This window comes from Carassius carassius, chromosome 10 (genome assembly GCF_963082965.1).
Source record: "Carassius carassius chromosome 10, fCarCar2.1, whole genome shotgun sequence".
Lineage (NCBI taxonomy): Eukaryota > Metazoa > Chordata > Actinopteri > Cypriniformes > Cyprinidae > Carassius > Carassius carassius.
In genome coordinates, this window is record NC_081764.1 from 28,024,744 (window position 1) to 28,050,643 (window position 25,900).

Consider the following 25,900-nt stretch of genomic DNA (forward strand, 5'->3'; position numbering starts at 1 on the left):
CCAGGGGCAAACACATTAAACCATCTTTCTCTACGCAAGGCCTCATCTATAGTGAATGACAACGCGCTAAATGCTTTTAATTGCCATCAATTGGATCTGGAGAGAATTGGAGGGAAAACCTCATAAAAACATTTTTTGTTTTTCCTTAAGGCTGCAGTTAAAAATCCAAACGTTTTTGTCCAAACCTACGGGCGGCGTGAATGCAATATTCATTTTGCTGCAGGAGAACAATCCATGCATAACAATGAGATTTGCTAATGAAATCAACCATCAACCTGCAATACATACATATTAAAGCAGCTTGCGCTGTCACCCGCTTTGTGCATCGTTTGTTCCTCCTGCCGTCTCCTCAGTCTCCCTCTCCCCCACTCTTTCCGACCTTTCTATCTCTCGCTCACCTTGAGTTTTAATAGCTGTATTAACGTAAAATGATGATCGCACATTTCCACTTCTTTGACCTGCGTGACATGCTCACACACCTGTGCAAAGAGGTGAGACCCAGATAAGCTGTGACCGTAGTAACATAACTGAGAAAGATATTCAGTCTCTACTGTTTGTTGAACCAAAGAAGCCAACAGCTAATACAAGGACCAACTGATTATAAGCAACCGACAGATACAGATATGTAACGGTGAACAGATTGATATCAGCCACCTATATATTGCACTGGTCTGACTGGACATGAAAGCAGATAATATCAGGTCTTATTTTTACCATTTCAAACAGTAGAATCTTTGACTGTGTGTTTAATAAGAACTAAATTGAATTGGTGATTTCTGATCTGCCACAATATTTAATTATTTTTATCAATTATTTTATATAGGTAGATGTAATATAGATAGACGGACAAATGGACAGACAGATAGACAGACAGATGTGGAGAGATAGATAGACAAAGAGAGAGATAGATGGATAGATGGATGAACAGACAGAGAGATAGACTGACTGACAGACAGTAGAGAGATGGATAAATGTATAAACAGACAGTTAGATATTATTGATATCTGCCAATATATGAGCTTTTTCTTTTTTCAGTATCAGTTAATTATCAGCTATCCGTATCGGCCAAAATTATAGATAGAGCAAGGAAGAGAAAGAGAGAGGAGGGAGAGTGTGTGTAAGGAGTGTGTGAATGGCCATTTCTCCCTGCTGACACAGCCTCCATCTGCCACTGAGCCGTGCAGAGAGGCACAGCGAGAGAGAAAGACAGAGAGCGAAGGAGAGGAGGGGAGGGAGGGCAAGAGGCAGTGCTGGTGTGATGGAGAAGGAGAGAGAGCGCTCACGCTCACCTTGGTGTCACCTCTGCTGAGCTGAACGGGATGATGGGATAGGTAGAGACACAAAGACGCTCTGCCCTCTCTCCCACATACACACACTCACACCTCTCTCTTCTGCACTCCATCTCTTTTCTGCTCGCTCACACACGCACAGAGTAACGGCACAATCTGTGATCACTGGAGCTGTTTGAGCCAGATATCGTCTCTGGGGGATTTACGCACACATGCAGAAATATGCACGCATACACACGAACCTACACACACCGTCTCTTGAGATCCCCGTCTTTCTCTTAAAACGCATACACACACGCGTACTGTGGACTACACACACAAACAGACACAAAATAGGGCAAGCAGAGAGATTTTGACACTTCTAAACACACACAGAGAGAGCCTGAGGGCAGGGTTTGAAATGAGAGGCGGCGTTTTAAAGAGCTCGCTGAATTCCACCTGTGATTAGTGTGGCTGCAGGGCTGATGGATCACGGCGGACACATTTCACTCGCTCGCTGCTTAGCTCTCTTTCCTTCCCTCGTTTTTTTCTTCTCCTCTTTCTTTTCCTTTCTCTCCCGCTCCTTTCTTTTTGTCTCTTCCTTCGCTCTCATTCTAGCTCTGATTTTTCACTTTTCTTCTCTCCTCTGTGCTTTAAATCCTCTCTGCTCACATCGACATCTACACTAATGCCCCCGCTTCCTCTGTTTTTTCTTTCGCCATCTCTCTCCCTCTCCGTGTGTGCCAGCAGGGAATGACCTAGCAGCTGGGTCCTCTGGAACAAACCAATAAAATACTAAATATCTCCCTGCACATCACCCACACACAGACACAATGCCCCCCTCTTCCCTGGACCATCTGCATGCCAAACCATCCGTCCCTCCCCCCTGACACTCAAGACCCTTGTGAGCTGTAAACAATAGCCAGATATGACAGAGAAACGCTCATGTTGTATCTGCCACTCTAAACCACCACCATGATTAACGACAATATTTGGCCATTTCTAAACGATATTGTTCCCCCGGTTGTAGTGCTCCCATTTGTGTCACTTCTAAAAACTAATAAAAGTTTTGTGATTGAATAACACACTTTTCATGTTTATGGAAATAATGTTATGTGAAATAAATCTGCAATTTTGAGTATCATTTGCAATCATTAAATTATCATTATCAGATTGTCTGAAATACTTGATTTAACAGGTCATTCAGGGGTCAAATATTTCTAAATTACTCGGAAACCTCATTCTGTGAGTCAGTGCCTTGATTGCCTTTAGTTACCTTAATTACATATCTAAAAAGAAAGGTGACATTAGTCAAAAGAGCTTATATTAAATATTCTAGTAGTCTCCTCTACTGACCAGTTAAGATGTAAATAAACATATGTATGTTCATAAGATGTAAAACGTATGTAAACATCCGAGATCTTATTAATAAATGGCTCTGTTAAACATTCGTTTCACAGCACTGCAAAATGTATTTTTAAATCCAATTCAGAAAATTCCGTCTGATTCAAACGTTTACATGCTCACTTTTTTTCCAAAAGATCAGATTATTTTCAGTTGTACATCACCCCTTTCAGTCTGATCGAAATTTCATTTAGATTGAGATCAATTGGATTGATTGAGGTGTTTACATGAAGATTGAGCCATCAGTCTGATTACTACAAGATCATTTGAGTGCATGTAACTATTGAGCTGTGGTGTTCATGTGGATGATGCAGGTTCGAGTCTGCATGGCATAATTTTCCAATCCTGTTCCCTTCTTCTGTGCATCCTTTCCCCACAATCGTTATGAATAAAAGCAGCAAAAATGCTAAAAATTGCACGCAGACCGTGGGCCCAAATCAGCAAACTTCATAGTTTCTGTTTCAAAGACTCCATACCCACCTCTTTCCCTGTTTTTTTCTTCTCCATTTCAGCCTCTCTTTCTGTAATGACCTCCCTGAGGTCCAGTATCGCAGCTCTCTCTCTATTTCCAAGAGTTAAGGGAGGTTCAGCGAATGCACACCCAGCGTAATGAGCTCTCCCTGGACACCCAGAATACAAAAAGCCCCTGACATGCTTAGAAAATCTCCCTGGACCACCCTGGATCCAGATCGTCCCGGCTCCTGTTCTGAGCTCAGGGCCTGCCGTAGGTTCTCTCTAAATACCCTGGGTCGAGGGAGGGAGACCCCTGGGTGGCTTGATATTCTAGGGCTTGGTGTGTTTGTGTGTTTGTGTTTATGTCTCAGAATGTGAATGAAATAGGTGAGAGAAAGTGTGTGGTTGGTGCAAAAGGTGTGTTTATGAGGAATCAAATCTTGGCGTGTAAGAAAGGGGGGCCGTTTGATTCAATAGAATCTCTTTAACCTTTTTTGATGGCCCCCAACCTCCCCAAGAGCCCCCCTAACTGCCCTTAACCGCCCAATTCCTCTGAGAGAAGGGAGAGACACCCGCTGACCGACACAACCCCTCATCGCACCTTGTACACACACACGTTTTACACTCTAAATGGAACATAAACCCTACAGAGTACAACATGCAAGCTGTGATGTTGCTTTTCCTTTTACACACACACACACACACACACAGAGTTTATGGCTACTGTTCAGTAAGTCGTAAGTGTGTGTTTGGATCCACAGGCAGCGCGTCAAATTTGTGGCAGTAAAACAAAGCCACTCCTTTTTATATTTGCCCTTCAAAAAATATATAAATAATGGCCTGTGTGTGTGTGTGTGTGTGTGTGTGTGTGTGCGTGTGTGCTCCCTTGAGGTGCACATCCTGTGCTGAACACACACAGCGAAAGGAGGAGAGATGGAGAGAAGATGAGCACAGAGCAAAATGAAGGAAGAGCAGGGGGGAAAAAAACAGAGGTGGGGAGAGGAATGAGAAGGTTCTCACACACACACACTCTCCCTCTGCGTGCAACTGCGGTGTAAATGTCATCATGTACACAGTTTATCCTCTGTGTGAGCGAGAGGTGCAGATGAAGGGAGAGAGCGAGAGAGAGGAGCGAGTGAGCTCACTGCAGAGAGGTAGACAGGAGCACACAGCCTCTTACTCTGTGTTTGTTCATTAGTATTCCAGCGCTCACTCCTTCAGATCCTTCCTCACGTCGCTTTTAGCGTCAGCATGGGGAAAACAGACATACACACAAACACGTACACCAGCATTAGAAGGAAAGTAGCTATGTTCAATGTGCTTCACCCACCTACCAAATCATCTCAACCTCTTGTCTTTACAAACAAATAACAAACCCTACTTGCTGGTTCTGGAAGTTTGCCCAGACTAATTACATGACGTAACATACTCGAGACGTTTTGATGGATGCTGATTTGTAGAATCACTTAAGTAAAAAGATATTAGAGTTGGGTTTTTAATCTTATGTACTTGGTGTGGTGCCCTTAGTGTAGATCAGTGTCTTAGGTTTTAAAAAGACAGCAGTCTGTCTTCAGTGTTCTTAAGGTCTTCACTATTGCATAGAATTTGCATGAATTCTATAGCACTTTCCACAAATACAGTATACTTGGCCCATGATTTGTATCTGCATTTGTATCTATAACAATCACTAAATTATTTATATTCAATTAAATTTTATTTATATAGTGCTTTTTAAAATACAAATCATTGCAAAGCAACTTTACAGAAAATTAAGTTTCTACAATATTTAGTAGTCGTTTATCAGTGGTGACCGGCAGTTTATGTGCATATGGCAGACATTTTCGGAAAAATTAATACTAAAAATTAAGTTCTGGATCCAGACTATTTGTATCTGTATCTGTTATACTTGATTAGACTATTATTAGTTTTATGGTATTACAGCCTATTTTTTCTGTAGTCATCACTGAACAAATATGCCATGTTTAGCTAAAATAATTAAATTTTAATGATTATAACATTTATTTAAATATCTTCTAACAGTCAAAGCCTATACCCTTGTACTGTATAGGCAGTGCTTCAAGATGCATTATGGTTGTGCTTCAAGCAACGCGAGTTCGCGTCCCAGCTTTGGGACCTTTTGTGATCCGATAAATACATATTTAAATATCTTCTAATTAAAACAGTAAAGGCTCCTACGCAGTTAAGAAATATGGAAATTGATTCAAGTCATTTACAGGAATTGCATGGAAGGCAACAGCAACACTGCTATTTTATTTGTGCTTATTTCATTCTTTTAAACTCATTTTTTATGTAAAACAACATGATTTCTTTTGGCTCACCGGTTTAAAAAGTATTTCACTTAAGTAATTTGCAGGCCTGGATAAGTAGGCTATGGAAAAATTAGAACAGAGTATGGAAAATTATTTGTGTTTTGACTACTTGGCCTGTTAAGTGTTCTAAAATATAAAATTAATAATTTCTAAAAATACATTTATCATAGAAGTAGAGATATTTCATGACAACCATTTAGTGGCTAAACATTTAGATAATTTGAACACGACTGAATTAATTCAAGGCGCACATTTTCATCACGCAGAACTCTTTAAATGAGACTTTTTTTGAACTTCACTAAACAATTGTGCATGTGCCACGGAAACCAGCAAAAGATAAAGCAGCAAACATGTAGGCCTAGTAGAATATGTATCTGTATCCAAGTTGATTATTAGCCTACTCTTGACAGAGAGCTGGTTTGGTTTCTGAGAGATGGCAACGTGGCTGTATGATTGGCGATCACACTGTGCTCATTCCATTTATTTATGTATCGTAGCCTATAGGTTTAAATCATTGCCTTTTAAATACACACAAATAGCAATATTTGTATGATGTATTATTTTAGGTAATATTACTCTTGCCAAGCTCTGATTTATGAGACATGCAACAGCAATAGCGGTGTTTGATTGGCACTCTTTTCATTCATAAAGTGTACATTCTTTCACTTCACACACTCATCATTGCTTTAATTTTGAGGTTTGTGTAAAATATTGCGCTGATCCCCTGGCTTACCTGTGAATCTAGCAAACACCTGCTGCAGCCTCAGCCAAACATTTGGGCAAAATTATTCATTATCCCCTATTCGTTTTAAAACCCATTATCCCTGCCTTTCCAAATAAGGTATTCGGCTTTGGATACACCCCTAAACGATCTTTCATACATATTGACTCTACAATTTTAATGATTATATAATGTTATTGCTACAAATAAAACTCATGAAGGTTTTACACTGCATTTAGGCAAACCTCATATAAAATGAACAAAAAAAATAACTGACATAATGTTTAGTTAGACCTAAAGTTTACAATAATTTTCTGATGCTGACCTCCATCACCACATACTGGAAAAACTATATGCGGAACGTCCCAGACATGACCTAATCTGTACAAAGTTTGTTTTTTTTCGTTTGGTTGATTATATGGTCTGATAGATCCTATTCTTGATCTGAGTCTTAGTTGATCTAAACTGGAACTGGTTTCGGTCTTACCGAACATTATTTATTTTTTTATCGACATTAATTATTTTCTTATTGTGTATTGTTCATGAGAATATTCATTAAACATGGCTAAAGTTGTGGAAATGGCCTGGAAGAACTTACAAAAGGCGTAAATGGCATCTAAAGGATACAAGTATATGTTTGCCATTTCAACTTAGAGTTGTTTTTGAAGTGAATGGCTTGAAAACTTAAATGACACTTTATGATCCATCTTCATCTAAGGGAAAAGCCGTTTCAAGGTAGACAGTGGTGGCAGTGAATGGTCATTTACCCATTTACTCAGGAGGGAAGAAAACTACTATTTTTGTTGCTTGCTTAATGAAATAAGTGGACACGTGGAGAAAACCTGTCGGTGACTGCTGGTTAATTTTGTTAAAAGTTGTTTCAGTAGGATTGTAAGAGCAGTGCCAATAAGAAGCTTGTCGTTTTATGCTTTTGAGCTACTCTGAAAAGCCTCAAGACTTTGTGTCCGTTTTAATTCTCAAGATTCATTTCTTATGTCTGTATTTAAGCAGGAGGTGTAACAGAACTTCTGGTACCTGCAAATTTGGATAGGTTTGGTCTTGAGTTATCTGCAATCCAAAAACATGGTAACCACACTGAGACTCCCACATGGTTCTCTACAGTGTTTAGCTAAACCACAATCAACAAATAGGTAGTTTTCATTATTTCAAAAGAACACCTGTCTTAGGGTTGGGCCAAGATAAAACATCTGTGCCGTTGAAGCAAAATATGTGGATTTATATGGAGCATTAGCGAGATATTGCTTCAGATTTGATCACTGCCTGCTGTGGCTGTCTCAGTTTAGTCAGTGCACTATTTGTCAGTCTGTTGTAGGTGTAGTGTATTATAGTTATTCTGCTGTGGATAGGGTGGTATTATTGGATGGATCTCCACGGTAACGGGGCGGGTGAAACTCAATCGGAGTCTCTCCATGTCGCTCCCTTAGATGGCCACCTGCTGATCCTGACCTTCTGGATGTTTTTTCCCTCTCCTTTTCTCTCCCTCAGCCCCATCTTCTAACTCTTCTATTTTCTGCATTCACTTATCTATATTTCTAGCTGTGATGGATTCAGGAGTCCTTACATGTTCCTATACTGTTGTTTTTGGCTTATGTTGTCATTGCGCTGCCTCTTTAAAGCACAATGACAACAGCAAATGAATAGTGTCTATCCACTTTGCGTAACCTGCATATGAGAGCATGTGTATTATGTGTGTATGTGTATAAATCATAGATGATAGCACTTATGCAAGTGGGGGGCCAGGCTAAGGCGAGATAATAGGAGATTATCTTTATGATGTACTCTGAATATTAACTGCCTCATAACTGACTCATTCTTTCTCTCTATGGAAGATTCAGTATTTATTGCTATATCCTCCAGTACAGTCAGAACCAGCAAGCATAGCCTCGTACCCTGGCTGGGCATAAATATTTAAGGCAAGAAGGAACAGTAAAATCACATGCAGCAAGTAGAGGGACAAAAGAGAGAGAGAGAGAGTGAGAGAAAACAAAAAGGGCCAATGACAGACACTTGAGGAACGCCATTTCAAACTTTCACCTTCACTGTATGCATATATATGTGTGTGTCCAGAATTTTGTACTGAGGTAATAACTCCCAGCCCAGCAGAGTTCAGGCAGGGGTCCATTATACCTTTCACACACACACACACACACACGCACAGAATCCAGCAGGCCAATATTATTAGTATCAAACAACTGGTATGTTTTGCCTCTGACGCACAAGTACAGACACACTCCTACTGCACAGCACCAGCAATGAAAACAGATCCCTCTACCATGATTCCTACTCAAGATCTCTCCAGCAGGAAGTATGAGCTAAGAGCCATCCCCAGGGACGCAGGAAAGAGAAAGAGAGAGGCCTGGAGACTGACACTGCCTGACCAAGATCTATGCTCAAATACACTCTCTTGCCTCTTTTTTTTCCTTTAACCACCCTCTTTTGTCTTCCTTTGCTTTTATTTTCCATTTCTTTCTCTACTCTAAATAAAGAGTAGTTGGTTACACTGAACACACTCATATCCACTTTGAGCAGAGAAATGCCATTTCCTCTGCTTTATTATTCTCTTTCCCCCTCTGTGGGAGGCTGGGAGGAAAGTTTGCTTTGAAGAGAAAGGGTTTAACATATGCGCTAATAAATAGCTGCTTTGCCCCTGGGCAAGATTGCAAGTGCTCAGTTCTCTCTCTTCTATATAGTCTCCAGCATTTTCAGTGACTACAACTTATAACCTCCATTTCAGAATGAGAAGGACAGAGGAGTATGTTTTTTCTTGATATGTCCTGACAAACCTGATTTTACTTTCAGCTCTCCAAAGAGACTAGTTGATATTTCTTTTTTCATGAGAATGGAAATTTCATCCCTATGACCAATACCCTTGCTGTATGCTTTTTAGTTTCTAATTATCAGTTAACACTACATTTGCTTTTATGAACTTGGCACATTAAAATTAAAATTAATTAATTGCATGTGTCAATATTTTCTGAGAAAAGTTACCAAATGAAAAAAACATGTGGGACATAAATAGACCTTACAAAATGTGGATTCTGTAATTGAGTCACCTGTCTTTCCGAGGTAGACTTAAGGATTTTTAAAAACTAGTGTTATTTTGGTATACTATATATATATTATATATTTCTGTTTAGCTTTAATTTATTGTTATTTACTGTTGAGCACAGATGACCCTTCTCGCCTTCCTACAATTCCCAGAAATCAATGCTCGGATGGAGCATCCATTACCATTATTGATGGCTGAGATGGTGGCAGTGACTGCTGCCAATGCGAGAGGCCGCAGTGATGTGTAGCTGAGGAGCTGAGAGCCCGTCTTTGTCTCGCTGTCTTTGTCTGTCTCTGTTTTTCCCATCCCATTCTGACTTTCTTGCCATACTTATATTTCTTTCCATATAGATCATTTCCTCATGAGTGTGAATGGAACACTTTTCTAAAAAAGGTAAACTGTAATCAACCACAAAGACACATACACTTTCTCTCTCACACATGCACATCTGAGGAAGCACTTGGTTTACACACAGCTGCATGTTCACCTGAGGCAGCTGCAGTCCGTTTCTCAGTTTTTAAGTACTCCAGAACTCAAACTCTACATTGTCACTTGTTAGTGGTATAGACAGAGAGAAGGAGAGGGAGCAGGAGCAGACGAGAGAGTGGAAAGAAATGTCCTTGTATTTCTGTCACTCTCTGAAACCACCAGGGAGCTGGGGAATGAAACGATGCAGCCGAGCAGAGAGCCCTGAGAGGCTGCCGCCCGCCTAGCATCACCGCTAACACCGCGACCAGCATCAGCGCTACCAATTAGCCTGAGCCCACACAGGGAGAGAGAGAGAAACCAGCTGATTTGTTTGTTCCAAAGCACAAACTCTCTCCACTGCAGCGGTTCGTTCGAGAGACTTGGCTGTGAAAATGAATTGCCAAATTAAAGATCTTTACAAATACGAAAAACAAAGACAAAGCATGTTTAAGAAATGTCAACCTAACAATTGCTTTTGGAGAGCTTTGTTTCAGTTAATTGGGAGGGAGAGGAATGAGAAGATAGGCTCACATCCTAAGAACGAAATTAAATTAGGTTTAAATCGGCTGAATCGGTGTTCACCCTTTTCGGTTACAGGGTCCAATTACCCGAAACAAACACAGAGGTGCATAACCGTGACAGAAGGCTTCAAAACTGGAAAACTGGTCTTGCAACAAATGCAAAGTCACAGAGGGAAGGTAAAAAAAAATGATTGTTGATGACAACTGGCTATTTAGCATTATGATACAAATACTCACTGAGTGGGAATGTCCTCAGCTGTGTGACATCACTGCTTGTCCACCTGTAGGAGACCAGAAAAAGAAACTGTTTTAATGGCACACTGGTAACTAAACAGAAACAAAACCGAGGTAAATATCCTAAATTACACTTATATGTAGCTTTGTAACTTTGTGGCTGGAGTAATACAGTGTTAACCAGTAGCTGCCAATGGTTTCAAGTAAGAAAAACACATGCATACGTACACAAAGACAGAGACAACCACTTTGCACATGCCCACACAAGTAAAGCAAAAACACATGAATGTGTGAATGCTCATACATGCACAAGGTTCAGTCTTTTTTCCTGCTAAACCTGTTGGAATTACAGTAAGGCTTTAAAACCCAAGGTGTGTGGGACGTTTTTTCCAAGCACACATGCTGTCTTGTGCAGAAAACCAGCCTGCTCCAGTTTTCTCACAGCCTTTGTGTGTGTTTCTGTCTGTTTGTGTGTGTATGTGTGCTTAAGAATTATCAGGAACATCACAGCAGTGAGACAAAAAGGTGAAACAGACACACAAATCAGATTTGTCTTCCAATCTCCTCAATCTGCACAGACAACAACTTGTACATATGCACACTGCTCAGAAACAAACACCACATTCACAATGAGGTAAAAAATCTAAAACAAATTACCACCATAAACGAACAGCAGACGTGCTCTGAGTAATCTGTGGCTGGGCAGTTAGTTCCTCTTTTTAGTTCTTTAAAACATTTCCATCTGGGCAGAGTTAGATGTCTGGAACAGTTTACCACTGTTTGCTACACAGTGAGCCAAGCTGTGACTGACAGCATTCACACGTCAATCAAAATCCGACTCATCCGTCTATGGTGGAGGTGCTCCATCACTGCAGTGACCAAAGACACGTGCGGCGTTAGAGCTAATGTCAGCGGGGGGGAGTTCAGCCGTAATGACAGCTCGGAGAGACGAAGTCTGAGATAATGGTGAGTGCGCTGTGGGGTTCATCATTTCCTACACACTACGTTCGTCCTGATCATTACCACAATAACACTGTGCTACTGCCAACGAAAGCCGGAATCTATGCATCGTGGCTCAAAGTTCTCCCCAAACATCTTCAACCATCCTGAGGACCAGCTAATCAAAAACGTTTTGATGCTACTTTTTTTTTTTATTGACTTGCCTAGGGGGAGGAATTTAGATGAAATGATAACGCACCCTCTTTGGACAGACTGCAAACTGTGCGCAGCTGTGAGGATTGTGTGCAAGGAGAAAAGACAGGAGGGGAGGGTTTTTTGTCCTTTTTGTTCTTTTTGCTCCAGGTTGATACTTCCTGTCGGAGGAGCCGGTCCTTTAGGGAGCACCTTGCCACGACTGCAGACGTTTAGCTCCAACCCTCAGAGAAACACAGGCAAGTCCCGACAATCTATCTCTCGTGGAATCGTCTCACCCATCCAGTTTCAGGAAACTGATCCCTAAATAGAAGTGATTCATCTTTTTTCATACAATATGAGCACACACAGCACAAAGAGACTTCTCTTTCCTTTTCTCTCGCTTTCTCATCTCTTTCTTGCTCTCTCTCCCTCTCTTTGCTCTGTATGAATCAGTGTGGCTGCAGGGCAAAGTCTTTTATCGCTGTATAATGCCCAGCTGAAAGCTGACAAAATGGAATCTGTGTGAGTTCTGTGACTGGGAAAAAACAGCCTTGGACCAGATCTCTTTCTCTCTTGTTGATAATCTTATTCTTTCATCATTAGGCCGATTGCGGTTTATCCAGCAGAAAAGAAAGGATCAGGAAAACAGATAAAAACAGAGGAAAAAAGGACATAGCCATCCAGAGGGCAAAATAAAAAAAGAACTCATACCTGGAAACACTTCCTCAAAAATGGCCACCAGACAATTAGCTCCATCTGAGAGAGAGAAGGGGGTGCGCTATAACTTAAACTGCCCACCCTGGAGGTCATCACTCACACGCTAATGGAAGAACCGTGCTACACACACACACACACACACACACACTCACAAAGAGTTGCTCTCTCTCACACACAAGGACACAGCAATCGTCTTTGAACGGATTGCTAAACACTGCTGTGATTTGACTTTACATTTGTGGTAAAAGTTCATCTGTGCAGAACACAGCACCTCGTGACAATAAGGCCAAATTAATATTCAACCCATTTCCTATGCTCGATTTTCTTCACCTTTGAAGTCTGGTGGAAATGAAGACCAGATGGAAGCAAAAGGAAGAACAAGAGTGAGCAAAAGAGAGAGAGAGAAAAACACTCATGTGTCTCCACATGAAATGGAGTGTTTTTTAAACAAAGGTAAAACATGTGGGAAAGTTTCTGAAACTCTGCAGTCATCTCCAGACACGGCAGGAACAGAAAACATGTTTTAGGCACTCCCAGCTACGAAAACAAACAAACTAATGGGAAAATGATCAGAGGCTTTACTTTAGGTTAGCCTTTAAGTGAAATCCAGTAAAAAGCATGTGAAATGCAAAACCTTAAAAAGAGCTTTGAAGAACACGCACTCGAAATGTTTGTTCACAAGTCAGTCAAAGGAATCTCAAGCATGTTGCGTTTCAAAAATGTTTCAATATTAGCCTCTTTCACACAGTAATACCAGTAAATTGCCGTAAAATTAGCGGAACGACTTTACTGGTAAATTCAAAAATGCGCTGTTCACACAGTCAACGACATTCCGTCTTTTTTCCGGAAAAGCACCATTCACACATCCATTCAAAGATACCGGTAAATTCTGTGACGTCAATAACCTCTAAACAGCTGCCCTTGTATTTTTAAACATGGAGGGTAATACGTGTTCAGTATTTCTGTTGATGGTTTAATTTTTGTTTCAAACTTTAGTATTCATGCAACAGCTTTTGTTACAGAGACATAGTGATAGACGACTGGTTTAAATAATTATACTCACCATTAATAAAACACCCGATGCTGTCGGGAGCTGACCAATTTAGTGAAAATCGGCTTGAAAGGATTAATAGCACAATGAAGTTGCGATTGTAAATTGCAGCCTGTAAGACGCGCGACATTGCAGAAAAGGTGCGTTCACAAATGTAGCCTATGCTGATCCAAATTCACATCAAATAGTCTATCAGCGCAGATAAACAGTTCTGCGTTCAAATTCAGTTCAAAAGATGTCGCAAAGCACCGGAAAAAGTAATTACCATGAATGTGACAGAGTGAAATAGTAAAAATATATATGAATTATATACTAATAAACTAGTGTTTTCTGAGTCTGTGTCCCTAAGGATGAAGTTGCCTGATTCATAATCTCCTCATTAGACGCGCCTTCTATACGGATTACGATTGTATTGAGATTTTTTGTTGTTTGTTTTTATTATTTTGTTAAGTAGTAATTTAAAGCTTTCTATATATATATTTATCATGTCTGTGAGGCATGTATTCGCTGAGTTTCGGTTTATTTTTTTAAGCTCTCCTGTTCAAGACGAGATGGCAGAAAGCATGTTTATTTTCTTTATTTTATATTTATTTTATATTATGATCGCGCTGGCACCTATATGTCCCAAAAAGCGTGCTTTATCTTGCACTCTCCGCACAAAATATTCGATATAGCGCACACCTGGGTTTAACGTTAAAACATTGTTACATGCTTGAACTGTTTTATATCTTTAGATTTTATTTTAGACAATTCGTGGTTATTTGAGAAGGCTAAACTGACTAAACTGATTTTTATGACGTGCCGCGGGTTGATCCCCTGGTTCAGAGCTACAGGATTTGTGGAGTAGCAGGACCCCCAAATAGATTGACAAAAGTCATAATAGGAACAAGAAATACTTCCACTACTACTTTGTTTGTGATGGTCGTTTATTTTTTATTATTTAAGGAGAAGCGCTTTAATTTCACTGTCGCTTCAGTTGGATGACATTTATTTTATTTTCTTAAACAGTGCGTGAATGCGTCACATTGCTATGATTGGCCCGGAGTAGATATCTTACGTCACCGCGTTCTGAACTCGTATGTGCTCATACCGGTAATTTTCCTTCTGCGTTCACACACAGCAGAATTCCAGCAATTTACTGGTAATGTTACAAGTTCTCATACCGGTAAATTGCCGGAACGAATTTACCGGTATTTTTGAAAAGATCCTGTTCACACATGATCTCTTTACGGCAATTTACCGGTAATTTTCCGGAAAAGTCTGTATGTGTGAAAGGGCTTAATGAGTCTGAGAAATTTCTCACACACACTTTTAATTGTCTCTCTGTCAGACGACATAAATTTATAACTGCAGGATGCTGAAGGAAATCTGAGAAAAAAAATTTATAATGTAACGACAAGTTTACATAAACCTTAGAACCTACAATGTGTTTGTTCTATATATTCTACTCTATATTCTATATCCTGTTCTTAATATCATCTGTTGACTCGTCAAGCATAATATAGCCACAACGGATAGTTTTCACATTCCAGAACAACCCAGAGACTTATGTACAACTATTAAAGGTTAAGTTGCTTGTTGAGGCAACATATGGTATTATGAAACAAGGTAAATATGAGTAAATTCTGTTATTTTGTTGTGTGAAACCTCTCTCTCTTTTTTTTAATGATGAACACAAATTGCATTTCAAATTCTGCAAGTACTATGTAAATAAAAGCAGAACTGTATAATACTAAATTTAATTACATTTTATTAAGCCACAAAGAGAAAGAAAGACCCTGTCATTTTAACAGTGTCCAAATATCAGTTTAAACTCTTTGAGGCCATTTTAAGTATATACTGACACAATACCACAGTTTCAAAAACAAAGATAACAGCCTTACATGTGACCATATTATTTGAACAACATGTACCCTTAATGGAGGGTCCCTGAACAATAACACTGACAGTCAAAAGAAGCCGATCACAGATTAAATGCTGTCCACAAATTAAAGGCGTTTTTCCACTGCGTGGTACGACTCGGCTCTGTACGGCACAGCTCGACTCGGTTTGCATTTCCAATTAAGTACTGCTTTAGAGTAGGCGGGATTGTTCACGTCATTATTGTTGCCAACCCTCTACATTGCGAGTAAATCACTAAGAATAAATTCTCAGATTTTACTCGCCAGTATGTGAGTTGGAGGCTAAGTATAAGTTTAGCTCAGATATATTTTCACTTGCCGAACACTCTCTTATGGAGTGCTTCAGATTTTCTCTCTCCGTCAAGCGATCGGTGATATTTTTCAGTTCATCTCAATGAATGCACAGAGTGCCTGCGTTTGACATACCGTAAACTCTCTTGTATTGGCGCATCAATCGCCGTCATTTGGTGAGAGCAGAGAGAGCCAGAGAGTCTTACATACATGCAGAATTGACGCACTACATGTAAACGATATACTTTGTTGTATTTTCCTGTCAAAATAACAGAGTTCCTATGATTTTTTTTAACTTTAAAACAGAACTGTCAGGTTTTCCGGTAGTGGGCGGAGCTAATGCGCAAACTGCAATCTCATTGGCTGGTGCTCACCTATTGTTGTCCCTGTTTTGATTTCAGCAAATCAGTTCGAGCAAACGCACACAACCTAATTAATATTCATGAATTCAGTAGCTCACTAATCCTTAGTGTGTTTTATAATGTGCTGATTAGTATAATTCGTATTATTATAATCATCTTATGCAGGTAATTAAGATTCTCTCTGGCCAATCCGTGATCAGCAGAGTTTATACGTCACGTTTTGGTAATGGTACGGTTCACTTGAAACCTCAACCGAGGTGGTACTAAAAAAAGGTGACAGGTACCAGGTACTGTACCCAGTGGAAAACCCCTCAAAAGTTAACCCTACCGCACCGTACCATGCAGTGGAAATGCACCATAAGTTTAGCGCTAAAAAATGCAAAGCAGCAGAATCCAGTGTAATCAAACAGGCCTTGAGATTTCTCTGCATGAAGGTCAATCCTGCTGCCTATGCAGCTGTCACACCTTCCTCTCAAACACACACACACACACATCCGAACAAACACACTGACACACAAATCAACCACAAAGTCATCTATCATCCCTAAGCTCAACACACCCAACATGGAAGCTCTCGCCATCAACCTGACATCAATCCAGTAAAGCAGCAACAATGACAAAAAATGCCTACTTTTTTAAACAAATATAAAATATATGTGTCCAACTAATATTACAGTATATTAAGATAATGATATTGCTTGGTCTGAAGTGTGCTGGGGACGGTGATTTGTGTTGTTACAGTTGGTTGATGGCAGTACAGTAGTAAGGAAGCCCACTACTACGTACTTGTCCTGGTAAATCTTTTGAGATCATTCAATCATCCTCATGTTATTTCAAAGCTGTGTGCCTTGATTCTCCTGTGGAGCCATATTCTGATAAATGTCTCAGTTTAGCCAATGCCAATTGACACCAATAACATTCTTCAAAATATATTTTTCTGCAGAAGAAAATCAGTCAGATTTGGAACGACATGAGGATTAGTAAATGATGACAAAATATTTGAGTGGACTATCCCTTGGTATTGGTTGAATTGTTGTGGTGGGGTCACAGTAATTTGCTGAGAGTGCAGTGATGGGTTATGGTAGTGTGTTGACCTATGGAGTTGGGATGTTACAAATTGTGTGGTGGTCTGTTGGACGTGTAGTGTTGGGTTATGGTGGATGTTCAGTCAAGCGGCATGCTGAACTGTAGTGTGGGTTGTGGTAGTGGCCTGTTGTGTTGGGTCATGGACATTTGAACTCTGTCAGTACCTCATAAACAGGATGAGGCAGTTTAATATCAGGGATTTGTCATGTCTTGTCCTGCAGCATCACTGATTGATTACAATGATTATATATTTTGTGTATATCTGCCACTGTCACAGCCCTAGTTACATGTTAAGCTATAGTATTAGGTTGTGTTGTTTTTTGAGCTGCTATGTTGAAGGTGTGGTGATGTGCTGGGTCATGGTGGTCTATTGGGTGCTGAGATGCAGTGTTGAGTTGTGGTGGTGTGTTAAGAATGTTTTTGGGATGTTCAGCTATAATTCCGGGTCATCTGGTAGCTGTTGAGTTGGATTTTAATGATCTAAGATAAATTGTAGGGTTGTGTGGTGGTTTAGGTTGGTGGTGGTGGTGCACTGAGCATTGTTTTGGGTGGCATATTGAAGTGTTGTGTTGTGCATTTATGTTGGATTTTGATAGTCTGTTGAGAGGTAGTATTAGGTTGTGTGGTGGTTTGTTGAGTTATATTATTGGGACGTTAACTAAAGTATCGTGTGGAGCGGTTTTGTTGGGATGTGTTTGAGCTATAACATTGAAGTCCAGGTGATGGCTGAATAGATGACTGAAGGAAGTGAAGATGAGCTCTAGACTGAATGCATTGTTTTCATGAAAGATGCTGTTGCTCCTGCTGCACGCTTAAATTAGCTGGCAGTGTTTGGATTACACCAGGGAGCTCTCACACAGGATTTATTCTAGCCTGCAGGAGCAAAGGATATTTCCATCTCTACACGCACACACAAACACACATTGATGCACTGTCATCCGTATGCATGTGCACACACACACACACACACACACTAACACACACTCAGATAAGAGCACAAAACAAGGCTTTTGGTTATGGAGGCGCTCACACACATACACTGTGGTCAAATAAGGATGCACTGCTCACTCTACCATTCATTTCATCCTTCGCCCTAGAATGCGTCTATATGATCCTTTGCCATCGGAACAAACATACAGATGCACTTCCACGCAAACATACACAAACTAACACCCAAAAGAACTCAACAAGAGGCTCTTCATGGCCTCTGGATTAGGCTTCTTCTAGTGCTATTGCCAAGTTTATTGACTGCTCATATTACAGACGGGTTTCACAGCTTGCAGAGATAATTCAGAGATAGAAACTGAGAGAAAGAGAGAACACTTGCAGTGTTTTCCTCTCATTTTGAGTGTCACATGAAACAACCACACCGCAGTCTGTTTCACTGAACAATCTGATGACACAAACACTCTTATCCTAAACAACATGCAGTCCTTAACCTTACCTCTTTAACTGATTACATTAAACAAAGAATCACTCGTCCATTCCAACTTTAAACAAAGCAGCCTAAGCCTAATTTCTAATGACCGATAACAGACGCCCCCCTCAAAACACACACACACACACACACACACAAATTTGTTGCGGGTCGGCAAGCATGAGGCCTACTGAAGCGCCTAATCTCGCGTCTGTAGGCTCCAGGAACACGCCATGATGCACCTTCACGTGAATGCAGATTAGAACCCTTAATCCAGCTCTCTCAATCTGGAGATCTTTTTATAAAACCTCACTGCTAATCCAACAGTGGTTTGTTTACGGTTCAAGACCTAGATTAAACCAGGCTAGATTATTTTACTAAAAAAAATAAAATGCTGCCACTAAACTGCTCTATTAACCATATTCATGTCGTAAGAGATCAAATATAAGCTTATGTAAAAAGCTTGTGTAGAACTTTACGCAAAACAAAAAGGGCTTTGGTTTCTAAACTATATTACGGTGTCTGCTGAAACGATTCTATTTTCAATCCATTTTCTGTCTCTCTGTCTCCATCTCATCCCTGTCATTTCAGGGCCTTTCTGCGCAAATTAAAAATTTAGAAATTTGAGGTACTCTTTGCCAGCGCAGCTAAAATGAAAAGGCTTTGTGGTGGCAGTGACCAGATTTTAAATGCAGCGAGATCAATAAATAAGAGGGGGCTGCTTGAGCACAATCTCTGAATGTCTTTGAGAGTTTATGTGTGTGTGAGGGTCAAATACTGCATGTCCTGCAGTCAGCTGTCACAGTGCAGTAGATTCTCTCCCATCCCACAGCTCTCGCCAAATCCCCCCCAGTCTCCCTTCTGCCCTCTCCTACAAGAGGAGCATCATTCTTGCCATTCCTGGAATCATGGCTATTTCTACTCTGGATGCAAATATAGAGATAAGCACTAGAACAAATAGTCGAAACTACTGGCATTTCAAACACGGCTCCATTATCTCAGCAGGGGGAATGGAGCACCGCAGTGGCAAACCACGGCACAGGCAACATGACAGTCTCCTGGAGGGCAAACAACACTGGAGACACAACCGATGCAGGGTGAAAAAAAACAGCCCTCATCACTCCAGAATTCTCCTCTGCCCGGAATCACTAATGCACTCAAACCCTCATTGAGGAGTTGAGGGAGATAGATAGAAATAAAGGGTGGGGGGTGCAGATGGAAAGCAGAAAAAGAGGCACACAGAAAGGTTTCAGAATGACGACCTTCAGGTGTCGGGCACAAGATCAGCCTTGTTGATTAACCGCAGAGGCTGCCGGAAAGATACACACGTAATCTGCAAACACTTGCCGAATTACTGTGAAGTTGCAGCAAAGGAGATTTTTCTTTCTCAAGTCTCAATACGAAGCCTTTCTTGAGGGAAAAATCAACCCTTTCACCTTGTCTGTGAAAAACAAGCATTCAGACAGCCCAACAAAAATAACCTTGAGTTTCATCAGGGATATTCTCACATTAAATGATAAACAGAGGCCCGAGGGACACTGAACCAAAAAGCAGCTAATTGCTTGCCTCTGAAATTTGGCCCCTGTCCCCTCTCTGTGTTTATCTGAAAACAGAACCAGTTTGGTATGACCAGCTTCAGCTGCTGGTAGGAAAGCCCATTCATTTAACTGTCCACATAAATGTCTCCAGCTACTCTGCTTCGTTAAGACGGACCAGCAGGCTAAAGGTAAAGAAGATCATGTTTTCGACACAATTATCAAGTCTGCTGCAACAGACTTGTGCTTCTGCTGACACAAACAGTTGTCTCCCGAGCGCTAATGTTCACATTAAACAGCAACCCACATAACCTGCTATTATGTAAGAGCCAACTGTTGAGAGGAAATTCTACAATCAAAGCTGTTGGCTAACGACAGAATAAATCATTAGCCAAGTCAGTCAAGATAGAGATGCACTTATCCATGATACTGCTTAACGTCATGCCAACTGTCGTCTCACAAAACAGCACAGGGAAGAGTATCTGTCAGTATTACAAGGTGATTTGCCAAGTTGTTATGAGTACAAGGACACAACCTGCTCAGAAAAATTCACTGCTGACCTTCCAGCATTGAGTATTCGGTGCTGATACATTTGGCCGTTACTGGCCACACACATGGAACACCACAGCTTGTAATATCAAGCTTGTGCTTGGGTTTAAGCTCTATACATACATACATACATATATATATGGCCAACAATCCATATCGGCCAATTAAAGCAATTTATTTCACTATCGGTCGATTGTTCAAAATCAACCGATGATCAGTTCCGATTATATCCTGTCAATCAAAAGACGGCAGAAAAACGTGTCATACTGCAACTCATACGGTGTTTGAAGAAAATCTCGCTGTTGAATGTAGGTCAGTCAAAATTAACATGACAAAATGAATAGTTAAAATTTGTGACATTAAAGCAGACTTTATTTGACCCTATGAATCATTGTACTTCAAGCCAGGGTTGCCAGATCTGCAGTTTTTCTCTACACCAAACATTATTTGTAGCGCGCCTCCCATCCAATAATCGCAAAGAGCTTTGTGCTTTCTCACTTCTGATAAGAAACAAAGTCTCAGCTTTCAAACCCTGTATATTCTATCACAAAATTCAAACAGTGAAAGCCATTTTGAGAGTTTTAAATGTGACGTGACAGATCACTGTAGGACCTCAGTTCAAGCATCAGTGCGGATCGCCAGTCACTTCCACTTTATTAAGTTATATAGCACAAAATAAACATGTATGAACATCAGAAGGTATGTTGAAAGATACATTATAGCTTACCAAAATGTATCATGTCTTATGTAATCACTCAATCAGTTTCAACCGTGGAAAGATGCCAATAAAACAGTATGTCACTTGTGAACAGTATGCCACATAACATGGAATTACCTCAGCAAAGTTATCCACTGTTCACAGTTCATTAATTAGCTATAAAACAACACAAAAGAGGCGTTTTTTTACTTAATTATATAAGGATGTTTGAATAAATCTGGCATGAAGAATTTGAATTTTTATTTGAGTGTAATTATCATATCTGAAAATAAATAACAGTTCAATATAATAGCTATTTAACTCATTTTAACCTTTAACTTTATAATAATGTGCCAAACTATAGGGTGTCCTGTGTAGTTAAAAGCATCCATTAGTTTGTAAGGAAAAAATCTCTCCTATCAATATCGGCAGATCTCATTCTGAATAATCTTATCGGCAGAGAAATTCAGAATTGGTGCATCTCAAATATATATATATATATATAGAAGAAGTTAGAAGTAAGAAGTTTCTTCTGCTCATCAAGCCTGCATTTATTTGATCAAAAATAAAGAAAAAAAAATTAATATTGTGATATATTATTACAATTTAAAATAATTGTTTTTAAATTTATTATACTTTAAATTATTATTTATTTCTGTAATGCAAAGCTGAATTTTTAGGATCATTATCACATGATCCTTTAGAAATCATTCTAATATGATGATTCATGATCAAAGTTGGAAACAGTTCTGCTGCTTAATATTTTTTCAGAACATGTGATACTAAGTAAAAAAAAAAAAAAAAAGCAGCTATGTTTTTAAAATATAGCCTAAATATTTAGTAATAACAATATACACTACTGGTCAGTAATTTGGGGTCAGTAATTTTTTTTCTTTCTTTTTTTTAACTAAAATAAATACTTTTATTCAGCAAGGATGTGTTAAATTGATAAAAAGTGATAGTAAAGAAAATATATTATTAGAATATATATTATTAGAATTTTTTTTTTACTTTGAATAAATGCAGTTCTTTTTAACCTTTTATTCATCAAATATATTAGACAGCTGAACTGTTTCCAACACTCATAATAAATCAGAATATTAGAATGATTTCTAAATGACCATGTGGTAGACTGGATGTTACATGTGACACTGAAGGCTGGAGTAATGATGCTGAAAATTCAGCTTTGCATCACAGGAATAAATTATTTTTAAGTATATTCAAATAGAAAACTATTATTTTAAGTTGTAATAATATTTCACAATATTACTGCTTTTTCTGTATTTTGATCAAATAAATGCAGGCTTGATGAGCAGAAGAAGCTATTTTCAAAAACATTAAAAATAGTAATGTTTCCAAACTTTTGGTCTGTACTGTATATATATATATATATATATATATATATATATATATATATATATATATATATATATATATATATATATATATAGACAAATAACTTTTTTAACTTATTAATCTAACTATATATATAAAATTTAAATCATAGCAAAGGTTTTAAATAATCTGAATTGGGTTTTACGATGCTAAAAAATAAAGAGGAAAAAGGGTTAATTTACCAAACATAACCAAGGCATAAGTAATCATCTGGAAAGAGTGTCAAGTAAGTTGTTAAAGTGAGAACACAAATGTTATACACTGCAGTTTACTATAATATCGTCTAATCCAATAAGTAGAATGAAAGCCCATAGATCCATGTAGACTATGAGATACAGGCAGGGCTGTGTGTTAATTGCTCTCTAGTCATTCATATGTAACAGCATGAGTGGAAGATCCTATAAATTCAAATCATCTTTAAATGAACCGAACTGATCAGTGCACATTTTGAAAGAAGTGTTATGATAAACCCAAACCCATGTGAATTTGGGATTGTCTGCGCTAAACTTAATTCGACAGCTCCTGCACTCGAGACCCATTTCTTACAGCCCACATTTCTCATAATCAGCTCATTACACCACAATCATTTGTTGTTGTAGGCACAACAAAGACATGCAAACAGAGCTTAAACAAGATCCTTCTAAAGATCCCAAATTAAACTAATTCCTAGATACAAACATCTTCTCACAGGCCTAACCCATATCCTGTCTGGAAAACAACAAACATCCTGGACAGAAACGTGTGGCTGACACTCTTAACCCCAAGCAAAGTTCTTTTCTCTCTCTCTCTTCGCAGCTACCGACATCCAGTGGTCTGGGTGTGCTTGAGAGAGCACAGTGTGAGATCCCTTCAAACCCCAACAGCACAAACAGGCCCTGACAGATTTGCTCTCCCTAATTCGTGGTAAGAAAAACAGCACAAGTATATAAGAGAATTCTATGTGCTCCAAATAAGCACAAACACTCACACAAAGAAAGAAAGAAAAAAACATCCAACAATAGTCGTTTCTAATGGAAGAAGAGTGTGGGTGAGACTGTTCCGTTTCAATTCACTGATACCGCTAATGGCTTCTTAGCAGTTCCATGAAATCAAGCAGCTGTCAAGGCAATGCATCGGGAACAGGGAGGAAGAGGCGGCATTCCCACAAGAGAAAAGCATCTTGTCAGAATGTTTGGCTAAACATCTGCTCCCCTGCTCTCATGGCTTTAGCAGAAGCACATACTCAGACAAAGAGATGGGAGGTGGAAACTCTGACTTCTCCATCTGAGGCATTCTGTAAAACAACAGTCTACTCCATGCATAGTGACTAGGGCACTTGGCTACGTGAGACAGAGCCCTACTGATACAAAACAGACAGTCCAGGCATTTAACCAGCCTATGGTGAACCACTAATTGTAAAGTCCATGACATGCATAACAGAAACTTTCTAATATGTAACACTTGCTTTTTTTGAAGGTTGAGAGGACTGTTCATTCACAAACCACTACTTATTACCATTTTTACTTACTTCTTACATATTAAGAGGTCAACTTTAAGTAAAACTCTGTGTGTGTCCATGCACAAATAAAACACACAGGCGGTATAAAAAAGTGCATAGGCGCATCAGAAGCTAACTAGAACATCCGATGTCTTCTAAATGAGGAAATGACTGTACAGCGAAGCCATAATTATTAACCTCGTCAGCCATAAACTCATATGACAAACTCAAATATGTCTGATTGCCTAATTCTGAAAGGATCAAAATACGATTGTGGTCATTCGAGGGGGGAAAAAAAATCTCTGAAATCTTAGGTCACTGATTCACATTACAGCACATTTTTAAATAATCCTTCATGGGAATTATGATTTCTTTAAACTACACATACAAAAAAAAATCTAAATTTTTAACAAAGCCAAGACAATAAACAGTTCACCTCACTAAATGACATCATTAGGCTAGTGTGCTGATGTCATTCATTCCACCTGTAAACATTGAATCATTAAACATCGCGTAAGATTCACGAGATCACATCAAAATGTTTGTTTTTATTCACCCGGAGTCATCCCGACCCCAAAACTAACCGAAAAACAGAGTTTTACAGCAATGTCGAGCTATATAACAAATTCGACGCTTTCTTGGCAAAACATCGCATTTTACTTAAACTTCACATGACGTCACCGCCACCACATAAGACATTTCTAAACTTTCTGCCTGTAACGACTTGTGCAGGTCGAGCCCAAAAAAAAAACAGATCCGCCGGTTCAAATTAACCAAGATGGCGTGAGGCTTGTTGTTTAGAGGGCAGAAAAAAATGGAGGATATTGTAATATACACAAAGGGATAAATTTCAACAACTCGGCCAGGCGGCAGCTGCTGCTCTTTAAGGAAGCAACAAAGATAAGAGCAACGCGAAGCTCCAACTCAACACCAGCGACCCACTCAAACCGAGCAGGCGATTTCACCATCGAAAATACCAAACTGTGTGCTTTTAACAGTTTTTATCAAAAGGAATTGTAAAGTAAATGCTTTTAATCATGTTGTCTCAATGAAGAGCTGTTAGCTTTTGCCATCATCTGAGAGACGGACATTAAACAGACCAAAGGTAGCGTCAGCTCCTCCAAGTGACTCTCCCGCATCGCCCTCTTCAAATAAGCCCTATAAAACCAAATATTAATATTTTACGTACCAAAATGAACGACGGGGAAGCGCTTGCTCTTCTGAAACATGTTTGGACACATTGAGGAATGTTTACCAACAGTTTACATTTAAAAAACGTAACAGTTACTGCGCACGCGAGAGGGCACAAAGGCAGATTCCTATTATGAAGTCACAACCACCGCGCGCAACATTTGTATCCACTCGTAAAGTTTTGCGATATTCGGCGTCGCAACGGAATATTTCTCTCGGTCGGCTTTTCCCGACAACGCCGTTGAAATGGTTTTGACAAGTTTTGCGCTTTTTGCGCTCGAGGCACACGCGTAGCCATCCTAAAGAAACTATCGAGTTAGCTGCTCTCGCTAAGAAATCAAGCCAGCCCGCGACACAACATTGATTCTCCAATGAAATAACTGATCCAGCTCCCAATAAATTCAAAACTTACCCTTAGTTTTGACACTTCGTGTAATTCCGCCTCGATCGGGTTCGAAGGATCACTTCAGGTAACGTTGCTCTTTGTTTTCCTTTTTCGATTTGCTTTTGGAAGAGGCCGGTGTAGCAGGAGATGATGAAGAAGGGAATTGGGCAGTAATTGAGTCTCAGTGTGTGTGTGTGTGTGTGTGTGTGTGTGTGTGAGTGAGTGACTGTGTGTGTTAGTAAC

At 39.6% G+C, this 25,900-nt stretch overlaps 1 protein-coding gene across 21 annotated transcripts in view; it reads right to left on the reverse strand.

The window, feature by feature from the left end:
* Positions 1-25,900, reverse strand: part of LOC132152063 (bromodomain adjacent to zinc finger domain protein 2B-like) — an 87,657-nt gene extending 61,757 nt beyond the window's left edge. For 20 of the 21 annotated variants that reach the window (XM_059560739.1, XM_059560734.1, XM_059560738.1 and 17 more), the window contains exons 1-2: positions 25,685-25,900; positions 10,473-10,516 (exon numbers count right to left, since the gene is read on the reverse strand). The gene's annotated coding sequence lies outside the window, so the exon portion shown is untranslated. Of the gene's footprint in view, positions 1-10,472; positions 10,517-25,270; positions 25,551-25,684 lie in introns of those variants that run through there. The other variant, XM_059560719.1, reaches the window with a different exon arrangement.